The 27,177-nt window shown below is 43.3% G+C and overlaps 1 long non-coding RNA gene across 1 annotated transcript in view; it reads right to left on the reverse strand.

Annotated features, from left to right (window-relative positions):
• Window positions 1–317: 317 nt before the first annotated feature.
• Window positions 318–27,177, reverse strand: part of LOC307116514 — a 33,547-nt gene continuing 6,687 nt past the window's right edge. Inside the window, exons 3-4 of the long non-coding RNA XR_013815223.1 lie at window positions 3,529–3,790; window positions 318–1,342 (exon numbers count right to left, since the gene is read on the reverse strand). This is a non-coding gene — a long non-coding RNA (uncharacterized lncRNA). The remainder of the gene's footprint in view (window positions 1,343–3,528; window positions 3,791–27,177) is intronic.

Raw genomic sequence — 27,177 nt, forward strand, 5'->3', positions numbered from 1 at the left:
TTTTTTTTATGTCACTTAGCTCCTTGCATGGAGAGACACTTAGTAAATATTTGCTGAATTCAGTGACATGGAATTAGATTCCAAAGCTCAAAATTACCGTCAGAGGATGAAGATTCATTACCACTGAGTCTATTCAATCAACCACAACTCGGCAAAAAGAGACTGGAAAGAAATATATGTTAATCATACTTTCCTCTAGGCTTTAGAATTATAAATAGAAATTCAGAAAACAATTCCAAAATCAAAGTTTTCAGTATGAATATGTATTTCTTTTAAATTAAGAAATGTTTATTTCATTCCATTTTTACATAGTCTGTCTCAGGTAATTCCAAGAAGAATTTCTCAAATACGTTACATAACGGGACCATTTGGGGAATATGTGTACAACTTTTCAGTAGTGATTACTTTGAAGGGGACAACACACATTTAGATGAGGACATTCTGTAATGTTTGCTTAAAAAATAATCCCCTGCTTTATAATCATGCTTCTATTTTGGATATTTTCATGAATATAAGTCATGACATAGATCCTATGAGGGACATGATTTTAAAAATAAGAGAAATAAACAGTCAAGAAATAAGCAGATGACACTTGGGGTCAGGGCACGCCGCCAGCCGCCAGGGAGTGGTCTCCAAGCTGCGCGTCCCCAGGCCTAGGAGGCAGCAGCAGCTGCTCGCCCGAAGGCCTGCCCAGCGATAAGCAGTGTGGAGGTCGGCCCGGCCAGATATTTGGGGCTGAGAAGCAGCTTTATCATTCCGGTTTTAGGGAGTAAAAATCCAAGCATGAAGCTGCCAACCACTCGCCTTGCTGGCAGTGTAACGAGGGACTGGGGAGCTTCCAGACCAGAGCGTGGAGCGGGCACACACAGGGGACCCACATCAATGCACCTATATTTCTGTCAACTGCGTCCCCAGCTGAACAGCCACACCCTCCACACAAACTGCCCCGAAACCAGGAGCTAATGAAACACAAACAGTGCTATCGCTCCCGCGGCCGGGAGTGCTGCGTGGTGAGGCCAGGCGTCCTGACGAGAATGAGGCCCAGGCCAGTCATGAGGCTTCTGGGAAGAGCTTTCCTGAGCATCTTGGTGGGAGAGTGGGAAGAGCAGAGGGGAGGGCGCTGTGGCTGTGGCTGCCAACCCCGGGCCGTGCCAAGGCGGCCGTGGTGCACGTTGAAGGGGCCGTTCTCCTGGGGCCGGGGCCACGGGCCGGGGCCACGCTGCGAGCAGATGTGGCTGCTGCCTTCTCTGTGGGTGACTGTGGGGCCGGGCTGTGAAGGAGGTGGGGGCAGTGGGAAGCCAAAGCTGGTTCCCCACTCCCTTGGAGAGGAGAAGCATGCTGCCTGTTGTAAAAAAGAAAACATTATAAAGTGCCTGTTTATGTGCTGAAGTAATTTCTAATTACTGGAGGCAGGGAGCGTGGTCTGCTGTGGTTACAGGAGGGCGCTGAGTCCCGGGACAGTGACCATTCTGTTCTCCTTCCTGCCCGAGCCTCCTCCTGTGACTGGCTGAGCCTCACCCAGCCTCCGCCCTCTTCAGGGCTCCTCTCCGCAGCACTCAGCATCAGGCCTTCTCCAGGCCTTTAGAGTTTTAGACTAACTAGAAGTGTCCCGGGGAGGCCGGAGATGATGATGGTGAAGATGCTGCTGCTGCCAGGGCATGGTGATGGAGGCAACAGGAGCTGAAGGGATTCCCCCCAGGGCCTGGCCTCCCTAAGTGTGGGGAAGAGCTAATCTTGGGCTATCGGCTGCTCCAGGCCACACCCTCCGACCACACCGGGAATCACAGGGTGCTTTGAGGCTAACTCAGATTAGGTGCTAAAGAAAGACAAGGCACTTCTAACCCAGGTGGGGCTTTCTGTTCACAAAGCTGCCCGAGCAGTCCGGAACCCGTAGCTCATCAGGCACAGCTCCTTCCTCCCTGGCCCTCTTCTCCACTGGAGACCAGGACAGGCTGTCACCAGGACGGGCTGTCACCAGGACAGGCTGTCACCAGGACAGGCTGTCACCAGGACGGGCTGTCACCAGGACGGGCTGCTGGAACTAGATTGAATTATTGCTCCCTCGCTGTAGTCGTTAACTTTTCTCTTTAAACAAATACAACATACTCCTTAAACAATAAAGTTTAAGTAATTGAAAAGAGAGAAAATAGAACAATATTTTCTCAGCACTTGTCCTAAACCCATCGCCCCCAGCCATCCCAGTCATATGTCCCAGTGCCAAATGCTGTCCACTTTCCTATTTGCCCTTTCGAGCAATCGCAGACTTATTAATAAACATTTGGGAGGCCATATAGTCTGACTGCCAATTCCATTATTTCCTACTTTGAATCTCTCAAAGCCTCCGTTTCCGCATCTGTAAAATGGAAATAATGATATTGCCTACCTCATGGGGATATTTTAAAGATTAAATAAGATGCCACTTTGTACAGTTCAATAAATGTAAACTATTATTTTTAGGAATAGATGCACTCCTTTATTTTACAAAATAAGATTATTCTAAGCATGAGTTTTGTAAAGTATACCCAACCTTATGCCATCGCCCATAGGATTTCTCCCTTGTAAGGTGAGGTTATGTTCAGAATATTAACAGCCGGTCTGGCCCAGACACGGAGCAGTCAGGAAGAACACACTGAACAAGCAGAGTAGACGTCAGGCAAAAACAGCAGGTGGCTACCGGCTGAATGTCAGCAATCTAGCAAGCAACCTATTATCTTCTGTCAAAACGATGCCTTCATTTTCTTTTGAGTGTTTCGTCATTTTAATAGTGCTTCAATAACAGATTTCTTCATTGATTTGTTACTTGTTTTGTGTCAAGGAACATACTCTATATGATTTTGATCCTTTGAAGTTAATTTTGGTCCATTACATGGTCAAAAGTTTTTGAAAATGTTCTCTGTGTGCTTGGAAAGGATGCATATTCTGCAGTTGCTGGAGGTGTGTTTTTATTTGCCCACAAAGTCAAGCTAAATATTGCGACCTTCTCATGGCTATTCTTTGAAGGAATTAAAGAGGACAGGGCCTGCGCTTGGGGGACAATGGTACAGGGTCATAGCAATGTCTTGAAGAAGCTGGATATGAGGTGCCAGTAATTGACCAGCAGGAAGTGGGACAGTGGTCTGGGGGAATCACTGTTAGGAGTCAGATGGCCATGGCAATGAATGGGTTGGCCTGGGCCAACACAGGAGGGTGCCTGGACCTAACATGGACACTGCACTCTTACATGTATTAGAGGGAAAGAAGCCTGGAGAGAAATCTTGACCCCACTATTTATGTATATAAGGTCTCCTGGAGTTCTATTCATCTTACCGAGTAAGGAACCAAAGAGAACAGAGGTGAAGCAGACAATTTGAGTGAACCTATGCAGCTAGTTAGTAGAATTAATAGGAATGGATCCCAGGTCTTTTGATGGCCAGTTTCCGCCATTCCAAAAGTTGTATCTCAAGGGTCGGAAGTTTCCACTAGGAAAACTGAGCAAAAGGCAAAAAGCAGTTTAATCTCATTGTGTTGCTGTTGTAGTGAGGTGCTTACCTGTGTATGTGAAGAACTTGGTAACATCCTGGAACTCTGATCTGAGCAGTCAACTTCAGCACAGACTTTGCTGTTCAAACTCCGTGATTCTGTATCATTGTCGGATTCCACTTCTAAGAAATCCAAAATCTGCCTGTCTGGTGATAGCAATCGGAAGGTGGTTGAGACGGGAGCCAGGGGGGAACTGATGGAGAAAAGGGCCCAAGGGAACTGTCCTGTTCTGCATCTTATTACAGTCATCGAAACTCATCACAGCAAGTACCTAAGAACAGTGAGTGGCATTGTGTATTAATTAAACCTAAATAAAATATAAAATAAGTAAGATTAGCCAGAACCACATTAAATTAAATTAAAACTATTACTCTTCAGAGGCACGAGGAAAGACTCCAGACTCAGAGGTGAGCTTCCGTGTCCTTCCTGTTGCAAGGGAAATGTGTCCCCACAAGACTGTCACGTATCTGTCTCCTTTCCCTATCTCACTGTCGCTGGAGAACAATGCCATCGGCAGGCACAGACTGATTATCAGGGAAAACAATAATATTATTGCTGGAAAAATTAGCAAGTTTTTTTTCCCCAGAAAAATTCTTTCCCAATCATAGGGTCGCATTTTCTTTCCTCCTATTCTCTGACACTCCAGCCTCTCTACGTGCTCTAACTCAATAGGATTAATTCTTAGTAAAGTAAGTACAGACTTGGGGGTTTCTGTTTTTGTTTATTTTTGCTCTGCTTTTGAAAAGTTTACACTAACTTCCTTTTTTTAGTGTATTTTATTGATTTCAGAGAGGAAGGGAGAGGGAGAGAGAGATGGAAATATCAATGATGAGAGCATCATTGGTCAGCTGCCTCCTGCACACCCCACACCAGGGATCGAGCCCATAACCAGGGCATGTGCCCTAACTGGGAATCGAACCGTGACCTCCTGGTTCATAGGTAGATGCTCAAACACTGAGCCATGCTGGCCAGGCTACACTAACTTTCTTATTGGTCTTTTTAAAATAAACATATTTTTTTCTAATCATATAGAATATATACCTTTGGCGCAAATAAATTTAATCCCAGAGTTAACTGCTATTCACATGTAAATGTACTTTTCTTTTGTTGTGTTCCATAGTTGAGATCATGCTGCATACTCAATTTTTTTCACCTTTTTGTAACCTAATATTATAGCATAAAATTTTCTGATACTATTAGAACTACTTTCAAATACTGGATATGCTTGGTAATAATTGCTCCTTTATTTTTGGATTGGTCAAATAATTTTGTCAACTTTCACTTGATAATTATTTTCCTATTACATCAATTAATAAATCAGTGTCTGTCAACATTTTTTCAAGTTTCATGTTAAAATTAGATAACATTTATGCAAAATAATAGGCAAGTTGAAGGCAAGGATAATATTGCCTCCATCTTTGAATTCTCCACAGTACTGACACATGATAGGAATTAAAAAGGCATTTTTAGATTGAATGAATGAATGAACTAAGACCATTAGATAATATTTTCAGAAATCAAAATTTGAGAGTAGGTGAATAGTGCTCAGTACTTATTACTTGCCTTCTGGAAGTGACATGAAATGTACTGAGAAGTCTCAGTAAAAGTAGAATAACTTCTAGACTATTCTTTTCTGTTCTGGATTTGTTAGCCACCTTTTAACACCAGTGTGAACTATACATTGGCACTGCTCAACAAACTTTGCTTAAGGCTCTTATATGTTCTAGCCATAAATTTTCTAGTTTTTTTGTAAATATTTATTACTGAATAGAAGTTGAAGTTTCATGCTTTATGATGGCCCTTCATATTATTATATCAGTTGGTTCTTATTTGAATATCATAAAGGCATTTTAGAACAGAAATTCAGATGTTCTAGAGATTCTGTATTCATAGAATTACTGAATCTTAAAAAGAAGACCTAAGGGATTGTTTATTTCAAGGTCCCCTTTTAAAGAAGAGTGAAGTAGTCAATTAACTTACCATGGTCACTGGACTGACCAGAACTGATGTAGCAGCATTCTGACTTCCCTTTTTGTTTGTATGACAATACACTAGCTCAGTGGATCTAGTCTATGGTTCCTTAAGAGCAACTCATCTTGAAGAACTATTTCCATTTTTGACATAATTACTACGATATGGATAATGGAGGCCTCAAATGGATTACTAAAAATAAATATTCCAGATCAGAAATTATGATCTAAACTGCTAAGTAAAAACTCACCTTAATTTAGAAAATCAAGTTCCTTCTCTTTTGCTTCTAAACCGGTGCTGACTCCTGGTAGATGGCCTGTAAGGACTTGAATAGTTATCCATAGAACCTAGAGATTTTTGAACCCTCTAGAGGAAAGTCTAAAGAGGCCAAGAAGGGCCACTGGGGAATGTTTGTTGTCTTTCTGCCTATTTCTTACTCTAAGGAACATTTATAACAATTACCCTAAGTCCCTGGTTAGAGTAACCTATAGAACCATATCATGGAGCCTATTCATGGAGCATTACATAGCTCACATGTCACTAGGCAGATAAGAACTGAGCTACATGTGGTCTTTCTTCCTCATAGGATGAGAAAATCACTGACCTGTCCCCTCGCTTTCAGGGCCAATAATTAGATGACGCTTAACAGAACCTCGAGCAGCATGAAGAAGAGCTTCACAGAGAGGCTCTTCCTGTGATCAAGAGAACATAGAAACCTGCGTTAGGTAGAAAGCCTGTGGGATGAGTTCTGCAAAGGAAGAGTGACTTTATTCTGGTCTCTTGTACCTCCCAGCTTAGGGTGGGCCCCTCGCCATTCACAGATCCTTTTCCTGAACCAGGAAGGAAGGTGAAACTGAGAAAACTTAACATCTATGTGTAGGAGAGGTGAAAAGAAGTGAAGAAAAATAGAAAGTCAAAGAAAGCACAATAAGGAAATGAAAAGGACAAGGAAGCCAGCAAGATAGCTTGCTCACTCTTGGACATGGAGCGGCTTTCCTTTTTAGGTGCTGCCTCATTCTCCCTGCATCCAGGTGGTGGCAGTGGTGCTCTTTCTGCCTTACCCCGTGGGCAGCGTTCAGCTTGTCTCCCTAAAATAGGAGGCCGTCTGGGAGCTTGAAGAGATGAGAGACACCTGGCTACCTAGTGCTGGGTCTACTGAAACTCCGCTTCCTGAAGGACCATTCCTTTGCAATGCGTTACCTGAACAAGGATGTGCTCATCTGTGAGAGAGAAGATAACAAGGAAGGAATTGGGACTATAATGGAATGTAGCCTATGGGATGGAGCTTTCAGAGATGGGTCGGGGAGATACTTCCGTTTTTTAAGGCAGTCCTAAAGATGGTTGGATTAGACCATTATAATCTGCTTAATTTATAGCCAAAGTTAAGAAGATTATAGTGATAAACACTAGATCAGTTTCTATCATTCTCGAAAAACTTGTATAGCCCCAACACCTATATAAACTCCCCCTACTCTGTTACTCTATCTACCTGGTGCCTGATTTTATAGGGGGAAGAAAAAAAGCATAGGCGAGGTCACCTAGCAAGTCACCAGTGAAGTTCTCTGATGTCCTTTACTGGTGGGAAAGACATCAGGTGACAGAGACACAGTGGCATGACTGTGCTCAACTCTCACTTGGAAGTGTTTTGGTTAAGCTAAGAAATTCTCTACCATATCCTAGATGCTTTTGGATACGTCCTTTTCAAATAAGCATTTTTCTATGTGTTTCTAAAATTCAAGACTCAAACATAGAAATGGGTATAAATAGCAAAAAGACCATCTCAAGCTTTCAAGTGGCCCTAGAGCAGTGATGGGCAACCTTTTGAGCTTGGTGTGTCAAACTTCGCCAAAAAACTGAGCATAACTCGGGTAGTGTGTCACTTTGAGGAAAAAACATTATTTCGCAAATGTTTCATCCTCAAGAGCAGCAAATGTTTCATCCTCGGCATGTGGCCACCTCAGTGGCCACGTGTCATCAGAAATGGCTACGCGTGTCAGTGCTGACACGCGTGTCATAGGTTCACCATCACTGCCCTAGAGGAATGATCACTAATTTCGTTCATCAAGCAAACGTATTTCGTGGTGGCCTACAAATAAGGTAAATAGTATTCCAGATACTTCTGCTTTGTGATTCCTCAATAAAGCTCCGGAGAAAAGGAATTCCAATGGGCACTATAAAATATATACAAACATTGGTCTTGGAGACATATTGGTTTCCAGCTCTCCCCTAGTCTCTATCAGACTCATGTCATCTTGTGTAAGCCACTTAATATTCTCTCTCTTAATCTTCCCTAATGTTCTTCTCTGTAAAGCAGAGTTCAATTGGATTAATCTTTAAATTTCATCTATCTTCAGCCAACCATGATTATTTTCCTGATAGTCTCTTTACAAGCAAATGTTCTTCCACCTGAAAGTACAACTACCCAGAGTTGCTTCCTCAAAATAATTTATTCTTAAGACCACCCTGGTAGGTTTACCTGCCTGCCCTGGACTTCTCTGTGGCTTTTCTCACCGAGTGTTTCGAGGCCACTGTAACACGCTGCTGCAGTATGTAAACCTGAACTTTGACCAGCAGTGTCCTTAGGGTTAGTGTATTTAACTGTGTGTCTTGTTTAAGTACTCACCATTTCCATGGTAACCTACGACTCTATTGTCAACTCTCAGTTTTTACAGACAATAGAAAACAGGGCTGGAAGTATTCTAAGAATGAATGTCCGTTCCAGGAATAATCCTACCACCCATTTTAAGTAAGTGTGACTGGAACTCACAGGGGAAATGATGGTACATGTTTCTTTAGTAGCAAAAGTGATCTTTTTTTTTGGCCAGATAGTCACTGGTCTTGGGTAATAGTATACTAACTTAATACAAGCTGTACTGTGTGTGTAGTTTATAGGAGAAAATTTCTGTATCTGTGACAGATTTGAGTTGATCACTGAATAATATTCATCCTAACTAACCTCAAAGTCCAAAGAGCATTTCTATCCTGGGCCATTGACACCATTTTGTTCATAGTGACATATAGCCTTCCTTCCTGCTCCATGGCTCTGTGCTCTCTGGAACCATGGGGTCACCAATTGATATTGGTTAATCTGCCTAATTCTTCTGATTTAATGAGACTCGGGCAGGCAACAGATATGATTCTGTTCTGACTTCTGGGAGTTCACATGTAGCCAAAGGACCTGATCCAAATATTGGCTATTTATCTGAAAAGTAGACTGATCCCATGAGCACACGTGACTCAAGATTCATTCATGACTATCTGTTAAGAGTTTGGTGGCATCTTCTCTCTTATAGATATTAAAAAAGAAATTAAAAAAGATTTTTGACAGAGTCTTAAAAAGGCACTGATAAAGTAACTAAAGAGATATGTAAATTGTTATTGCTTGGATAATATGTTCATTCCAGGTTTCTCAGAATTCACATACTAACACTATCCACATTCAACTTCCCTTTTGGCCCCTTTTCCAATTTTGCAGACCAAGCCATTTTCCTTTAAGATGGAGAGTTATGGAAGGAATGTTTATAGGCCTTTGATCATTTGTATTCTCTGGAACCCTAATGGAAGTATTAGTGGCTTACAGTAGGAGAGCAAGGTAACCTTAAACTCACCCAGGAGTTGTTGGTTTTGAGAGGTTTCACATAAGTAAACAAGGTGCATTGTAATCCTTTTCTGCTCTGACCTTTCTTGAAACCTTGCTCTTTTTAGGTCCTGCTTTGGTGAAAAGGGTAAAAGAATGCCAACTTGGCATTACAGCATCAGAATGCTGTTGTCTCCCCAGCACCGTTTTTCTCATCCAGACTTGCTCCTCTTTTGATGCTTGGAGAACGTGTTTCTTGGCTCCCAGCCCAGTGCTTTTCAAATGTTTACAAACTGCTGGTCTCTTTGCTCAGACATGATCGGCTATGGGCTCTCAGCAGGTAAGGCCGGTAAGATGCCTGTTGAATGTAGATAGAGGGCCCAGAGCCCCACTTGATCTATCATCTGTACTGCTCCCCATCACTCCATAGCTGCCCTTGAGGGGGACTCATGAACCCCCAGGGCAGGGAGAGCTCTGTTTAAAAACTATCATCTTATTAAAAAATATGTACTTCCTTCCTCTGTTTCTAACATTCATTCATTTACTCATTCATGCAGCAAATAGGTATTGAGTACCAACTATGAATACCTGGCACTTAATTATGTCCACACGTTAATGTGTGAGAGGCCCTGCTGTCTGCCCCCTGAGCCCCCTTAGCCTCTCCCACCTGCCTTCATGGCACCACTTGCTTCATTGCATTGGATTGTTCAATGTTCTAACATGACATTATACTCTCCGTAATTATGTTTACAGCTCCTTAGCTCTTTCAAAGCAAATTTATGAGTCAATTAACAAATATAATTTAAACATCTTTGTACAGGGAAACCAACCCCTAAGAACTTGAGATAACACAAATTTTCTCCTGCTGGGAAACCTGGCATTCAAAGCTGCTACTTAAAGAGAGGAGGCAGCCCAGCCAGTGTGGCTCAATGGTTGAGCATCAACCTAGGAACCAGGAGGTCATGGTTTGATTCCGGTTCGATTCCTGGTCAGGGGAAATTCCCAGGTTGCGGGCTCAATTCCCTCCCCAGTGTGGAGCATGCAGGAGGCAGCTGATCAATGATTCTCTCTCGTCATTGACATTTTTATCTCTCCCTCTCCCTCTCTGAAATCAATAAAAATATATCTTTAAAGAAGAAGGAGGAGGAGGAGGAGGCAGAAGGGACACGTCTAGGCTATTATCAGAGACACCTGAGTAGGCAAGGAAAGCCCACGGCAAGACCCAGGGGTGTGGGGATGTGAGCACACAGGGGCCTAGCCCCAGCGAAGCTCTGACAAATAGCACATGGAGCATTGAGCTCTGTGACCTCAGGGGGTGGCCTCTGCCCTCCAGATCTGCCTTTTCTGGAGTCATAGAAGCCATGGCCTTCGGAGAAAGGAACATAGAGTGACAGAGGAACACTGGTGTTCTTTGATGCCTCAGAGGGAGCATGAGGAGCTTAGTCATTTGTAAAACACCAGAGAAATTCTTGAGGTGGTTAAGCCTGGGGAAGAATGATAGTGGAGAAATACTAGTACAGCTTTAGGCAGCAACATTCATAATTTCCCATCGCAAGCATGCGTGTGTGTGTGTGTGTGTGTGTGTGTGTGTTTCATCTTTGGATGTGGAAATAATTTCAAACATTAAAAAAGCTGCAAGAATGTCTCCTATTGTTAACATGTTCCTCCCCTTTACTTTATCAATTATATGCTTCTCTTCCTTCTTTTCTTCCTTTCTTCCTCTCTCTGTCGATAGATGATATAGATATAGATAGATAGATAGATAGATAGATAGATAGATAGATAGATAGATAGATAGATATAGATAGATAGATAAAATTATTTTTGAACCATTTGAGAGTGAGTTGCATACATCCTGCCCCTTTACCCTCATATATTTCAGTGTATTTTTAAGAATATGAACATTCTCTCACATAACCACAGCTATAACTTTAAACTTCCTAATTTTTCATGGTGACTGCATCTCTCTTGGCATTTCTTTCACCATTTAGATGACCACTTCCTGATGAATATCTTTGGAATTGTTCTCATGTTCTGACTCTTAAGCATTTTTCAGTGTGATTTACGATTGTGAGTATTACACCAAGTTTTCCCTACAAGCTCTTGGCTCTGCTGAGTCCATATCCCCTCCACCAGGCTACCTCTGACCACGGGGTGGTGATGATGCATCGCGGGGGTGGTCACTGCACCTTTTCACTTTATGGGCCAGTTGAAGCATTTGATCTGAAATCCACCCATTATCCTTAGAGGAAAATTAGATAATATAGTCAAGAAAAAAAACAAGCCATTTGTGCTGGGGCTATGTCAGGCTCTTGGCTGCGGTTTTAGATTATTGTCCCTGGAGAACTGCAAGAGGTGAAGGACAGAACTGAGAACGGAAGAAGTCACACTCTGAAATACACAGGCAACTGGTCGACCTCATAAATTAAAATGCGGAAGCTCAGTTTTTCCAATTACGAAAATAGCATTTCTCATTTTATGTATTGCTTTTTTAAATACAGTTGAGCTGAGCCACAACATGTCCTTCCAAAAGATAAAGTGTCTAACAAGCAGAAAGATCCAGTGTGCATGAGGAGTAGGACAGCACTTTCAAAACTGGTCTCAAGGGACCTTCATGAAGTCTCTAAAGTCTCGGACTGAGTTTGTGCCATTTTATAAGCCCCACTATCATTAGTAAACATAAGTGATTTTTACTCTTTTTTACAAGTATGTATTCTTGTGATTCACAAAACAGTTTCTAAATTTAAAAAAAAAAAAAAAACGGTGTCTAAATATATTAAACTGGTCCCAGATTGGTTTTCATTATTTTGGAATGTTAGGCCTAAATTCTAATCATAGTCTCATGCATGTATTGAGACCTAGAACCAGGAAATGATTTGTCCAAACACCTGGTCAGCGTGTAGGGTCTAAATTTACATAAAGTTAATGGATTCTCCTCAATAGGGATTCTTCCCACCATCATTCCCCACTATGCTGCCTATCAGATAACTTTCATTAAATTAAACTAGCCTTCATGGAGACATACCAAGTTATTAATGTTTCATCATCATCATCATCACCATTTCTTTCAATCAAGTGTTTGAACTTATTTTATCTTCCCTGAACCATTTAACTCCTTTTTTTCTCCTATGAGATTTGCAAACCAATCTGAAGCAATACTCCTCAACCCCCTTCCACCCTGTTCGTATAGGCATAAACTTCACGCAGTACATTCCACATTCTGAGAGGCCACCATCAGCATTATTGAAAATCTTTTTGGCCAATGAGGTATTTCTGTTGAAATTTTATTCAGCTTTACTGTTTACAGCTGGTATTATTACTTATAGTTTTACTCCTTCTGGCCTCTAAGCTCTGGCTACCCCACCCCATATTGCACCCCCCCTCCCAGAGCATCTGCATCTGCCTGTGCCCTTCGGGTTCCCATCCCAAGGAGTTCACTGGGGGTGGCAGACAACCAGACCAGTAATGTAACATACTTTTTAGAATTTTCCAAGTGCATGAGTGGACAAATAAAGGAGGGTGAAGTAGCGTGAACTGGAGATGGAGAACCGATGCCCTTCCATGCCATTCTGCCTCCTAACTGTCCCAACTCCTTATTAATGCACCCAGTCCTCCTACTCACTTGACAGTTGTCTTTTGCCCACCGCCCCCTGCCAAATCCTCCACCATTACACCCTCCCCCATTAAAATTCCCATTAGCTCAAAAATAGGATTTTGATGAACTATATTTTAAGAGTAAACAGTAGATCAAACGAGTTCACGCTAAAAGGGATAAGTGACTGCTGCCTCAATGGACTCGTTCATTCTGTTTCCAGCTCTTTATGATGAAATTCCTTCCCCCTTAGTTTGGTTATAAAAGTGTGAAGAGAGAATGCCAGTGTCCTCCCAAGGGATCTACATTAAAACCTTGAGCTAGTTATCCCTAAGGGCTACATCCCCAAAGGTGGAATTTCAGTGTGACTGGCCCATGTGTATGTGTGTTTGGAGTGGGAGGAAGTAGAGAGGTTTGCCTGGATATGAACAATTGCCCCTTACATCGCTCTTTGGAAAGTATGAATTTTTTGCATATTAAGTGGTCTTAGAGTAGTCCCTATCTATGAAGAGAAATTTTCAAACCTGATACGTGTGTTACTGAGGCATATAAATGGTCCTTTGCAAGTGTATGAGTATCCTTTTTACAGTAGGTAGCTTATACAAGGGAGAGACATAATTTAAAATGAAATGTAGAAGTAGGGAATGACTATGAAGTTTCAAGGTAGATACTTATGCTGTTGGCATCTTTGAGAAATAAAGCTTAATCCAAGATGATTTGAGAAGATGAATCAGAGGTTAAATAACACTACACAAATACTTCTGCTGTCTAAACCTAAATTGCTTTTGGGCATTCCTCCATCTGTAAAGAGTCAGGAGACAAGATTAATGTTTGTTTGACATTCTAGCCATTAGGTATAAAGTTTAGTCTTCAGTGAGGAAAGGGAATCACTTGTAGTTTCAAAAAATGGGAGACAAAAAGCCTTCAGCCAAGGAAGGAAAAGTTTAGACTAGATATTAGGAAAAAGAATGTTCTTATGAACAAGAGCCACAGAGTCTTAGAGCAGGTTCCCAAAAGAGGTCAAAGAAGCTTCTGTGCAGAAAGAATGGTTTCATTAAATGCCACAGGAATATAAGGCATGGCTTGAAAAATGCAAGTGGAGGCAAGCAAGGCCTTTTCCTGATTCTATGGCCTCAGAGGTCAGAAGGCTGGGCCACTCAATAGCGAGCTGTGTTTGAGAGCACAGTGAAAAACACCACGTCCTGGAGGAATGACATTCTCCTGATGAAAACTATAGAGACTAAAGAATCTCCTCCTTCACACTGACATCGGAAAAGTTTTCCAGAAATACACTTAGATAAGCATATCAGGTCAGAGGGGAAAGAGTCAAAGGTGAGCATGAGGCCCAGAACTCCAGAGAATTTCCAACAGACGAACATACACTTTCAAGTCCCTGCAGTGTGGGAACAGAACAATGTTCTATGAACCGGCAGATCAGTTCATGGGAAGGTCAGAAGTCGGCCATTTTTTTGTACACACACAAGTCAGCTGTTGCAGTGATAAGAAGGTCTTCAAGAAAGACATGCGAGGTTCCAGTTCACCCAAAAGTGACCCACGGTGTACCCATTGCCAGGTCTATAATCGCAGGTCCCGCTAAAGCCAGCAGAACTCGTTCCACACTACACTTCTAAAGAAACAAACAAACCTATAAAACTGGGGTCCCCTCCTCAGACCGAAAATCTAGCTTATGTTTTTGAGCTTCCGAATTTGAACTGAAGAACTTCCTACATGTTAGCCAATCAGTTCTAAAGTGAAAAATTCACTCAGTAAGCCACTTGGGTTGGCACGGCTCCTAACCTGAGTTCTGATGCAGCTCTATGGTTACCATGGTTTTGCAGGGCCACAGACTATGGGGATGTATAATGAGCAGTCAGCCCATGACATCTGACTCAGTTCAAGGCGAAAGTTGATTTGGTTCCTCTGATTGGCTGAGCTCATGACACTTCCATCCCTCACCTGTTTCTTTCCAGTTTTCATTTAAAGAAGGTGAACATCCTTGAGAGGAGAAAACTGTTGGAAAGATAAAGAAATTCCATTGTTCCCGTCAGTATGGCTGTGTAACAAATCATCCCAAAAGTTAGTGGCTTAAAACAATAATAGCCATTCATTATGTCTCATAGTTTTTATAGCTCAGAAAGTCCGAATCTGCTCAGTTGAGGAGTTCTGACTCAGGGTCTCTCATGAGGCTGCAGTCACTGAAGACTTGGCTAGGGCTGGCAGATGCATTCAAGGTAGCTCAGCCAGCTTGCTGGCAAGCCGGGGCTGGCCTCTGGCTGGAGCTCAGTTCCTCTCCCTGTGGCCCTCTCCACAGCTGCTTGAGTGTCTTCCTGGCATGGAAGCGGCTTCCTCCAGAGCAGGTGACCCACGAGAGCAAGGCTGAAGCTGCCATGCCTCTTACGACCCAGCGCTGGGAGTCACACACCATCAGCTTCTGCTGTACCCGTTGGTCACACCAGGGCAGCCCTGATCCAGTATGAAAGGAGGCACCCAAGTACATGAATAAAGGAGGCTAAGCTTATTAGGGCCATCTCAGTAGCTGGCTGCCACACTCAAGTGTAGGCAAGGCATTTGTAGATATCCAGATTATTCTTGGAATCTACGTTTGCCTCAGCCACTTAGGGTAATTGATCTTTTTACATTGATTTTTGCTGTATTCACATCCAGGCTTTTTCTTCTCCTTGGTCTGTGGATACCCCGTGTTTCTTCTCTTCCTCATTTTTAATTATCAGGTTCATACTGAAAATACTTATTTTATAGGCACTAAAGCACCATTGGTGATTCTAGCCTCCAAAGTTCAGTGTCTACTATGTACAAAGGATACAGTGTTGAACAAGACAAGCAAGGTCCCTAATCTCTTGGAACATATTCTAGTGGAGAAAGACAAACCATGAAAATAAGACAAATAAATGTGTCACTTCTGGGTCAAAGCCTTTATTTGTTAATGAATAAGCTGCAAGTCTCTCTTCCTCTGTTGTGGCACTTGAGAAGGTCCCTGGTGGTAGGATGGTGGGCCTCTGTTAGACTGTGTCCTTGAGTGACTAAGGAATGCAGAGCACCGCTTAACCACACCGACATACGAGGTGTAAGAAACACAACTTTTGTACGTGTCTTAAACCACAGAGATTTGGAGGTTGTTAGTTCACAGAACCTAGCCTAGATAAGTCTGATTAATATGCCTCTGAAATGTCCTCCAATGGAAAATAATTTCTAACCTGAATTGCTGTCAGTCAGCCCAAATCATTCTTTCCTAGCCACTCAGTGTAAATTAAATCATCATTCCTTCTGATCTGAGGTTTCCCTGAACAGTTTCCTATGTCGGCTCCCACCTTTGTCATTAGGAGGCACAAGGTGTCGCCACCGCTTGGTAATAAATAATAAAGTAACATTTATAACACCTGGTTTTCTTGTTCAGCAAAGGGAGCGGAGTTCATCAGTTGTGTTTGGTGAGGAGGAGAGCTCACAGGCTGTTGCCATCCAGATGTTGAGAATTCCAGAAGGGAAGGTAGAGCAGAGAGCCGCCAGATCCATTGCTCTACTGAGGCAACAATGGAGTGTAAATACTTCTTTCCCAGGCATTCACCTTGTGAGTTCTTAACTAAGTTTTGATTGTCAACTCATATCAATAGTAACAAGTATATTATTTCTAACTAATGTATTTGCTCTATTTATGAACATGTATTTTGAAAATGTAAATTATTTGAATATATATAATGGAATTATCCAATGTGATCAGTTATGGTGGTTGATTGGTTAATTGAGAATCAATTAATCAGCAATCCACCAGCAATCCAGGAAGATAACTCTTAGCAGAAACCAATAATGCTTTCACGTTGATCTAGGACTTCCCAGACTCCAGAACTATGAGAAATAAATTTCTGTTGTTTAAGTCACTTAGTCTATAATATTATTTTTATGGAAGCCTGAGCAGACTTATACAAATATTAACTCAAATTTCAAAGACCTAAATAAAGGTGCTAAAACTATAAAATTCTTAAAAGAAAAACATATTGCCCTGGCTAGTTTACTCAGTGGTTAGAGTATCAGCCTGTGGACTGGAGGGTTGCAGGTTTGATTCCCAATCAGGGGCATTTAAAAAAAGAAGAAAGAAAGAAAACATAGAAGTAAATCTTCATGACCTCGGATTTGGCAATGGTTTCACATAAAAATACAAAGAAAGAAAAAAATAAATAGAACTTTATCAAAATTAAGACCTTTTGTGCAACAAATGACACTATCAAGAAAGTAAAAAAAGACAACCCACAGAATGAGAAAAAAATATTTACAAGTAATATATTTGAAAAAAAAGATCAGATATCCAGAATATATAAAGTATGAATTCCCTAATTAGAATCGAACATAGTTTTTCTGCATATATTATCCTCCTAGTACATGATCTATAGTTGCTAGTTTTAGCTTCTTTAAAGTGGAAATGTGAGTCCAGATTTCTTCTATATTTTTATAGTCTTTTCCAACGTTTGCAAGTTGTCTTGCCCATACTGATTTAATAGCATTTGTCTTACAAGCTCCTCTCCATCAGATTTTTCCAAAGTATTTCATTTAATAACTCTCTTTTCATCCTCCTAATCACAAATTTGTAGAAGACTTAACTTGCATAATTTCAGTAACATTTACAACTGGCCTAAGAAGGCTGCTTGGTGGGCACCAGCTCAGCCAGTGAGAGGGGTTGGGTGCGTACCAGAGTACAGCCTGCCAGTCATGAGCATTCATAGCAATGGCCTCAGACAGTATGCCTTCCCAAGGGAAGGGAGAGAGGCAGACGCTAGTGCAGGGGCACGACACATGGAAGTTGATTCACAGAGCATGTACTGTGTTTATAGAGACATAAACATATATTTTTAATTGCCGATGACTATTTTGAGAAATTTCTAATTTTGTCAACTTAAATATACTTCCACATCATGGAGGTAGTAGCTTAAGCAGATATGACTTGGCAAACTAGCACAGCATGACTCAGCACCTAGGACTTGGGGAGTATTTATGGGACTTCGGCTAGCTGGGGGACTCTGAAGAACCTCCTTCACTGAGGGGGATCCAGAGGCCAAGTTTACCTGAGTGAAGGAGGCAGGTTCTATAGCTCAAGAGCAGAAGGACATATTTTGTAGCTTGAGAGGAGCAACGAGGATTAATTTGGTGAGTCAAGTTGCCCAGACTCAGTAGAGAACACTTGCTTAGTGGACTACAGAGGCTGTTTTCTGTGTTATTTAAAAGATGACTTTCCCGTGGTTCAAGAAGGAAAGGTCAACAAGTCCTTTAGTGTCCTCAGCAGTTTCAGCTTCAGACGTGGTGTGCCCAGGGGCCACAGTCCTCTCAGGATTTAACTTGTCCTAAATCTAGGTTTCCTAGATGTGTCTTCTCTCAGATGGAATTAGCAAAGCTGTTTCTCCCTTGTTGAGAAAGAGGGGAGAATATCCTCAGGCATTCTCAAAGGGAAAGCCACACGGTCCAAGGGGGACTGGGATGGGGTTATCACTTGGCATTCAAAGCTTTCCACTAGGAGTTTGTATCTATGTGCATGCCACCATCTACCAGGCCTCGATACCTGCTGGTGCAATCTACATGATTTCATATGTTGTTATCAGTATCTTCTCCCGCTTCTAAGAACATGCAGTAAAGCAGAAATGCAGTTGTCTTTTCCCCCTTCAATCACCTACTACAACGATATCAAGGCTCAACTTTGAGATCTATTCGATCTAGATGCATGCAAGTTTTCATTGTCATGGCCTTGCTCCTTTTATGGGTGAGACCACTGAAAACTGAAATGTCAGGGAGCACGCAATACAATGGCAGAACTGGAGCTGGAATCTGGGTTTCTTGCCTCTCCACTACACTCTCCTTTTTCTATTCCTAGAGATTTTATTTATCTCCACGTCAAGAAAAACATCATCAAATTTCAAATGCAAGATCCACACACCTCCAGAAATTATCAGAAAATGTCACATATTTAGGCACGTTTTTCTGAACAGGCATGAGACCCCAGGGATGTGCATGCACAGAGGAAAGACCGTGTCGGGAGACCGTGGGAAGGCAGCATCTGTAAGCCAAGGAGAGAGGCAGACCTCGGGGGAAGCCTTGATCTTGGACCCCCAGCCTCTGCAACTATGAGAAAGTACGTTTTAGTTGTTTAAGCCACCAGTCTGTGGTATTTTGTTATAGCAGCCCTGGCAAACTCTACAGTGTCCAAGCCCTCTGTTAAAACTGTTACTAAAGATGTATAGAAATTACTTTTAACAGCAGGGTAGATTTTATGTCCCTTTGGAAAATTGTTTCAAGTTATTTATTTTTGCTTTTTTGGCTTAACATCAGAAATGCATTATTTCATGGTTCTGGAGGCTCAAGTCCTAGATGAAGGTGTTGGCTGTTTCAAGTTATTTAGATGACTCGTTTCCACCTCCACCCCCCCCCCCCAGTTGATTCTTTCCAACTTCCAGAAAGTAATTTGCTGATACTCTCCTAAAACTTAAAATCCAGCTAAATATTAGAGTTGGAAGATACTTTTTAGTCATTCTACTCTAACCCCTTATTTTACAGAAGGGAAATGGAGTCTCAAATTCACACCATCAGCCATTTCTGTACAACAGAGGCCTGGCGGAGGACCGAGCCTTCAGCATAAGGGCAGTGTGAAAAAACGGGGGCCGTGCCAGCGGGGCACCTGGCACAGTGCGAAGTAGGCAGCGGGGGCTCGGGATAAAGGAGCTCCTTGTCACTGAGCAAGGCAGGCCCTTGGTCTGGCCTGGTCACACTGCTGATTGTTGGTAAATCCACTTTCCAACAATGCTTTTGGAAATGGGAACTTTCCAATGGCCCCCGAATCCAAGGCCAATAAGTTTTCCCAATAGTAATAAACCTGATCTAATTTGGAGAAAACTTGTGGAGCGTCGGATGAGTTAGTTCTTCGATAGGAATTCTTCCAGGGGAACTACGAGGATGCGGACCTGCTCAGAGAGCTTTCGCTTGGTCCTTGGACTCAGTCAAAGCCAGACCGAATGACGGAGCCTGCAAGTTAACAGCGCCCCCTCCAGGCCCTTCCCCTGGGATGGCAGCAGAAGCACAGAGGCAGGCCAGCGCCCTTCGTGGGGCCGCCCCCAGGGTGACCATCAGTAGCCGGGGTTTGATGTGAACCAGTCATCACAGCCCACCATCCCCCCGGCCTGATCCACTCCTAATCCTTCAGCAAACCACATAGACCCCGGGTTTCCCTTTGACCCTTGTCCTTGGCTATCTACATGGCTTCTCTCCAGCTGTGTTTAACCATGCCTTTCTACCTTTTATCTTTGCTTTCCCAGCATTTCCTTTGCTAGTAACACAGGCAGATGCCCAGACTCAAAACATTTCCCAATTTGCAGTCTGGATTTCAGTGGAATACTCTTTCATGTTGAGCTTTGAAGGCCATAGTAAAGATTTCATTGGGGGACAGTTACCTGCCAGCTATTAACCATGGCCTCTGGTCTGACCTGAATTCACAGAGGGTCTGGTCACCCGACAACTTAATCAATGAGCCCCTTTGGCTTTAGGGCGGCAGGGGCCAAGAGCTCCGTCAAAGAAGCCTATGTGCTCTCGGCGACTCAGAAGATTCCAGTTGTTTTCAGCAGGCCTGAGAGCTTAAAATAAACAAATACGAAAATGCCAGATTGCCCTCTCGGTTCTTCTCCTGCCTGGTGCCCGCCAGGGCCAGTGCCGGACAGCCTGCCCCCAGAAGGACCGCCGCGGTGCCCGGGAGGCCAAGCCACGCGGCCAGAGCTGTCACCGCACTAAGTGCCTGCCTTTCTCTCTTCGCCCCACTCTCCGTTTCTAAAACTGCGTAAAATCCCCATTGCCGTATAATCACCAAATAAACACAGGGCCGTCCAAGCCCTCCCTCCTGGCCCAGATTCCGCCCCGTCAGAGGCTGCCCGTGGGACAGGAACACTCGGAGCAGTGTTTGCACTCAGCGCCTCGTGCAGAAAAGCCCAGCAATTGTTTGTGTTCGCAACTGTCATTGGCTGGGACTTTCCTGTCCCGCAGCAGCAGAGATCAGGAGCGAGAGCTCCATGATGGCATGACAGGGCAAATACACGGTCGCGGCATGCCCTCGGCCTTTGCAGTTCTCTTTCAAAAGGTCATAAACATGTTTGGCTGCCAGAGAGCTCACAGAAAAGAGGCTGCTCACTGAGTGATTGTTTGAGCTCAGAGTCCCGCTCACAGAGCAGCTTCTGCCCGGAGTGGGCCACTCGCAGACGCATGGATCTTCCGAATTGGAATGGAACGAAAAGAATTTCCCAGTGCTTGTTGGTTACAGTTTTAAATGCCAGCATTCAGACTTTAGAAGTCAAGAACCCAGTGTCCCTCTTGCCTATGATTAGAAGAAAAATTGTGTAAAACGTTTACAGCTACCTGTCTACCTGGTACCCTGATGCTGAATTTGTCATGTGTGTGCATTGGGTTGGTTATGTGAATGCATGCGGATGGGAGGTGGTTAAAGCAGCATATCCCTGTAGCTTAGGGGAAATGTTGCCACTTGGGCTCTGCTGATAATCCTCTCAGAAGTCACCAGTGATTTCCTAATTGCCAAACCCAGTGGCCACTTCTCAGTCCTCCATCTCCTAAATTAGCACCAGACCACTAATCGCCTTCCCCCTCTCCCTTACCATTCTTTTTTGCAAAAGCATCTACACCCTGCACCATCATGGTTCCTTCTGGTCTCTCTGCCCCATCTTTCTTTTGTCTTCATTCTCTTTCGTTCACTATGAATGTACACAAAGTAAGTAGAAGTCATGTGAGCACACACAAGAAAGCCACCTTCTGCAGGCCGGGAAAAGAGCTCTTACCAGAACCCAGTCATTTTGGCGCCCTGATCTTGGACTTCCAGCCTCCAGAAACATCCTACCTAATAAAATGGTAATATGTAAATTACCATCACTCTGCTACGCCCATGATTGGGTCAGTGGGAGACGCAGGGGGTGGGACTCGGGGTGGCCGGAGTAGCCGATTGGGCCAGCAGGATGCTGAGCGCCAGCAGTGGCGGGAGCTCAGCGTCTGCGCCATGGCTGTGCTGCGGAACAGAAGGGGCCTCTGGGCAGCGAGCTCACGTCCCGCCGCGGACCATCATAAGCAGGGGAGCTGGGTGCCTGTCTGCTCTGGCACCAGGCCTTTTAGAAGCCTTTGCCGCGCCGGAGGCTTCTGAAAGGCCTGGTGCACCAGCGGACAGGCACCCAGCTCCCCCGCAATCGAAAGCGAAAGCGTGTAGGGGACCCTACACATGCATGATTCAGTCATGCACTGGGCCTCTAGTGAGAAAATAGATCTGTTATTCAAACCATCCAGCCTATCTATGTTTTTTATAGCAGCCCAAGATGACTAAGACATTCATCATACATCCCCATTGTTTCATGAGTACCTGATGCATCATAGGAACGCCTAAATATTTGTCCAATGAAACAATGAATATATGTGTAGAATATGTGTCCAATATTGTCTTGGATCAAATAAAGTTAGTGGGCTCTCTGATGCCCAGCAGGGCTTGCCACCCAAGCTCCTGCATTCTGACTTCTCCCTACTGATCCCAGCCTACTTTTACCTCAACTCAAATAGTGCAAGTTAACGACTCCTTCTAAGCCAGGGACGATACACTGGCAGCCCAGGGCCCTATGTTGCCCATGATTGCTTTTGCCCAACATCATAATGTTTTTCCAATTTTGACTTAGTTACCAGTATTTAAAAATTGGGAGATTTCATGTAAAAATATGGATTGGAGGCAATGGCTGACCTGCCCTTCTTCACCTGGAAGAATTCACCAAACACCACAGCCTGAAATTGCCTTTCCCTCCTCTATTTGTATTTCTGTATCACAGTAGAACTGGCATAAATCTCCTGGAAATTAGGGTAGAGCAGAATTGCACTCTCTCACTTTTCTCGTTTCTTCAAATAAGGAAGGTTAACAGTAAGGTTCCAGAAAAGTAGCCAGCGGGGTTAATTCTCACAAATGGTGTTTGACAGTACTGGCATTCAAACTCAAGTCTTATGACTTCAAGTTTTGTTTTGTTTTTCTTAATGATGAGTTCTTTCTTTACTGGTTTTTGCTGTCTTCTGCAATTCAATCCAAATTAATTCAGCAAATATTTATTGAGTACTGAATAGGTTAAAGAACTCACTGTTCGCCAGGTGTCATTAAACATTTTTATTCTAATTATTGAGAATTCTACTTCTTTGACTGGAGACCCTGCCCATAGACAGAAGATAGCCAATAGAGATAAATTCTCTCCTTCACTTATTATGTAATGAACACCTACTTTGTTGAAGTACCATGTTAGGTCTAGGCTTCCAGTGGTAAATATACCCAATATTCCCTTGCCCTCGTGGGACTTAAAATGTATTTGCCTTTAAATTCTGTTTTCCCAACAAATTATAAATCTCTATAAGTAAGGGGCTGAGTCTTAACTATTTCTATGATACAATGTTTTCATTTATGGCAGAAGTTCTCTGTTACCTCCCTGGGGAATCAGGGCTCATCTTGCCTTCGCTACCGCCCTCCAAAGCTGGTTCTTAGAGTTCCTGGTTCTAAAGACAAGAATAGGGAGGGCCAGATTCACAGGCATGTAGCCTGTGCAGTCACACAGGCCCCTGTACTCAGAAGGGCCCTGTGCTTGGTTTCATGCTCTGCTGTTACCATCTTGAAATTCTTAATAATTTTTTTAAAGACCTACCCATGACATAGACTGTCCTGAGAACAGACTGGGGATGAAGCCAATATAACTTAATGTGAACACCTGGAGTTTGCCAACAGTGTGTCTTGTTCTGCTCAAATGCAGAGAAACTGTAGGTAGGGACATAGTTTAAAAGGTATCTCCATATTTGAGGTTATTTATATTCCATGGCGCCTAACAGAATGCTATGTCTTAAGGCCCAATAGAAACAACCATGGTGCTAAGACAATAATGTCACGTTTGTTCACTTAGAATACTGACATCTTTATGATCAGGATGGCAGTGCTTCTAAAAGTCTGAGCCCTGGGCCAGTAGCACCAGCAGCACCTGAGAACATGATGAAATGCAAAATCTTTGCCCCTCCCCCAGACCTACTGAATAAGAAATTCTAAAGGTGGGACCCAGTTCTCAGGTTTTAACAAGCCCTTCAGATGATTCTAGGGTATGCTGAAAGCTGGCAACCAGTGGATTGTGGCATTGTCAGACCCTTGAGAACCTGTCTCCTCCTACCCTCTACCTTCTACTGGTTGTCAGCCCGATGGGGATATTTTGTACAGACCCACTGAAAGACAACTGAGAGATACTTGGGCTTAGAGGACTTCGGTTTAATGAACTTGTGTGAATTGAGGGGAAAATGGCAGAAAGGATTTTTCTCTTGGGCAATGGATTTGTTTATCCTGCTCCTTTGAAGCCACAGCCAATAAGGTAGAAGGTTTTGGTGGCCACAACTTGACATTCGAGTGAAATAGAGAGGCCTTCTTTTAATTGCTCCCTCACACATACACATGATGAAGAAACACCATGGAGTCATTTTGCTGAGTAACCCCACTCCCACATTCTACAAATGAGAAAAATCAAGGCCCACAGAGATGAACTAACTTGCCAGAGGTCACCCAGTATTTCTCCTGGCACTCGCTGAAAGAGAAGGTTCATTAAGGTAAAAGTCAGGCTCACCTTGCTCAGGGTTTGGTGCCCTTCATGGCTAGACACTTAGGAAAGCAGCCACCCTCTCTAGAAGCCCCATTAATTGCAGAGCCATTGAGCATTCAGTTCCTCCCTGTCTGCTTTTAGGTGGTTTGATTTCCAAACACATACACATCTTCAAAGAGACAGCCTGCACGTTCTCCTTCAGGGCAGAATGCTCCGTTTTTTCCTTTGCAGTTGGACACCTCCCCACGGGAGACAAGGAGGGCCAGGCTGTGTCGTTGATGACTGACTCTCACCCTTTGGGAGGAAGATGAGCCCTGCTTGTAGGTGGCCGTGCTCAGCTCCAAGCTGCTTTTCTCCACACCTGGTTCTCGTTTGTAACACTGAAAGTATTTCATGCTTATTAAGCATCATCTGGACCCAATTTTTAAACCACAAGTTTGGCTTGGTTTGTTTTTAATAAGCGGTTACAACAGAGTCCACCTTTGCAGTGTGGTGATGTCTCTTAAACCCAGCGATGGCATCTTGGAGATTCAGATTGATGTGGCTGCTACAGGAGGTTAAAGACATGAGGGACACGGTCCTGAAGTTTCTGACTTTGTCCTGCCTACATATAACACAGATTTATTTTCAACACATGTGTGTGAAGAAAAGGATGGTCATGTTTAAGGGAAATTGTGTAACGGTCTTTGCTTTTATGTGGCAGTCCACATCTCCATTTCTCTGTCCAATTTTAAATTTACAGAATTCCTATATTTTATGCAAAATAAGTTTGGGGGAGGGATAAAGTATTGGAATTCTCCATCATTGCTCAATTTCTATGTCTCAGTGTTCTACAATTGGTATCGCCTAGCTTTTTGACAGCCAGTGGTTCTTTATGTGGTATTTTGTCACTGCACTTGGCCAGCAGAAGAGAGCGGAGTTAAGACATTCATCTTCTTTTAAGAAGAGTGAGTCAGGAGCCTGGTAGTTCCAAGTTAAATATAATTGTAAAGTCACAAGTTTTAAAAAGGATATGTAACTGATAGTTAAATTTTAACAGGATTTTCCAGGTTTCTTTATAATGCATTTTTAAATGCCCGTTGCCTGGTATTAAACACTCGCAACCATTCATGTATTGAGCGAGGATATTTTAATTGTAGCATGTGAAATGCCTTGATGTTGGGTTAGTATCACAGGTTTGGACCAACGTGGCGCAAGTGTGAAGCCATCTGAATTCTCTTTCCTTAAATCAAAGGCCAACCTGGATTGGTGGAAATATTTACTTTTAATTCTAAGATAACTGCAATGGATATTTCCAAGTGCTCCTGCCCTCAGGAGAAACCGCCCTCATATGAATGACCAATGACTGAGTCTACATCCTCTTCCTGTGTGATTTCAAAAGTGTAGTCCTCTCCACAAGTCATTCCAAGAAGCTCTGAAACTTGCTTGTATGTTTCACATATCTGTCCTAACATAGCCTTTGCACCACCATATTGTTCTGATTTAACTGGCCTGTGTCTAAGCTCTAAGCTACACCGGTCGGCGTCCTTTTTTTACCTCTGTACTGTTGTATCCTCAGTGCCTAGAACAGTGTCTGGCACATGATAGATAACAACTTAATTGCTTGGCTAACAGATTGAATGAGTGACTGGATGAATGAGTGCATACAATGGAAATAAGCTACTGCGGTGACCTATCTTAAAGTTCAAAATTTAGATTTTATATGAGAATGAGCAAAAAGAGGGAAATCACATGAATAGTAATCTAAATTTCTATGTTTCCCCAGGGACTGTTTTCATTGCTGTGTCCTCCTTGGTGTTGCCAGGGACTAATATACAGCTCAATTGCAGCACGGATCACATTGTAACACTACCATATACCACGAACTCCTTAAAACATGGAACTGTGTCTTATTCATGGAGATATGTCTCCCCTACACCCTCCTTCCTCTAGTATCTAACGCATTGACCAGCATTGATACTCAATTCCATATTTGTTGAATGAATGGCAAAAAACCATTTTATTTGTTTCCATGAGCTGGAGACAAGAATAGGGAGAGGAAAGTCGAGGGAAGGGGTTAGGAAAGGTGTAATACATGAAACACGTTTTGGGGAGTTTTCTACAGCCAGGCATCATTGTAGGTGCTGTGTCGCTATTACTTATATAATCTCCATGATAACTTTTGAGGTAGGCATTTTTATCCTCATTCACAGGTGATAAAAAGAAGACATCCTGAGCTAAGTCACACGCCCTCCGTCACACAGGCTGAGGTTCAAGTCCTATGAATGCCTGTGTTGCTTAGCCTTATGCCTCCGGGGGAGTAGCAGACCACAGTCTCTATGGGCCTACAGATGTTTTTCAATTGAGTGAAACAAGCCCGTTTAGATTAAGAGGGAGGGGTGAGGACTGCAGCAAACTCGAGAGCCCAGACGCATCTAAAGGGAATAGCGCTGTGACAGGAGGAAATGCACTCTAGCGAGGTTAGAACGCTGCATTTGTTTCATGAGAAGCCAAGAATCCGGACTTCTACCTCCTGAATTTCAAATGTTAGTCACTAGTGCTAATTAAAAATTTAAAAAGACTCTTGAGATAAAACATCTGTAAACAGGCTCCCTACCGCTTTGCAAACTTTAATAAACTGCCTCCCCCAAAGTGAGTTTCGAGCAGCCAGGGGGCAGCATGGGGTGGAAAGTGCCATTGGAGGACAAGCTGGATGAGCTGGACGGCAAGTCTGGTCCATCCCACAGTTTTGCCCCGAGTGCAGAGGCAGAGAGCAGGAGGCCGCGTGGCCGAGCAAGGCCTCGGAGCGGGGAGGGGAGGATGAGGTAAGGCCCGCTGCTGGTGCGCATTCCATGGTCTCCAGGCACCCCCGGGGAGGGCGCATTCCTCAGGGCCAAGCAGCAGAGCTG

The sequence above is a fragment of the Cnephaeus nilssonii genome, assembly GCF_951640355.1.
Source record: "Cnephaeus nilssonii genome assembly, chromosome: 2".
In the NCBI taxonomy this organism is placed as follows: domain Eukaryota; kingdom Metazoa; phylum Chordata; class Mammalia; order Chiroptera; family Vespertilionidae; genus Cnephaeus; species Cnephaeus nilssonii.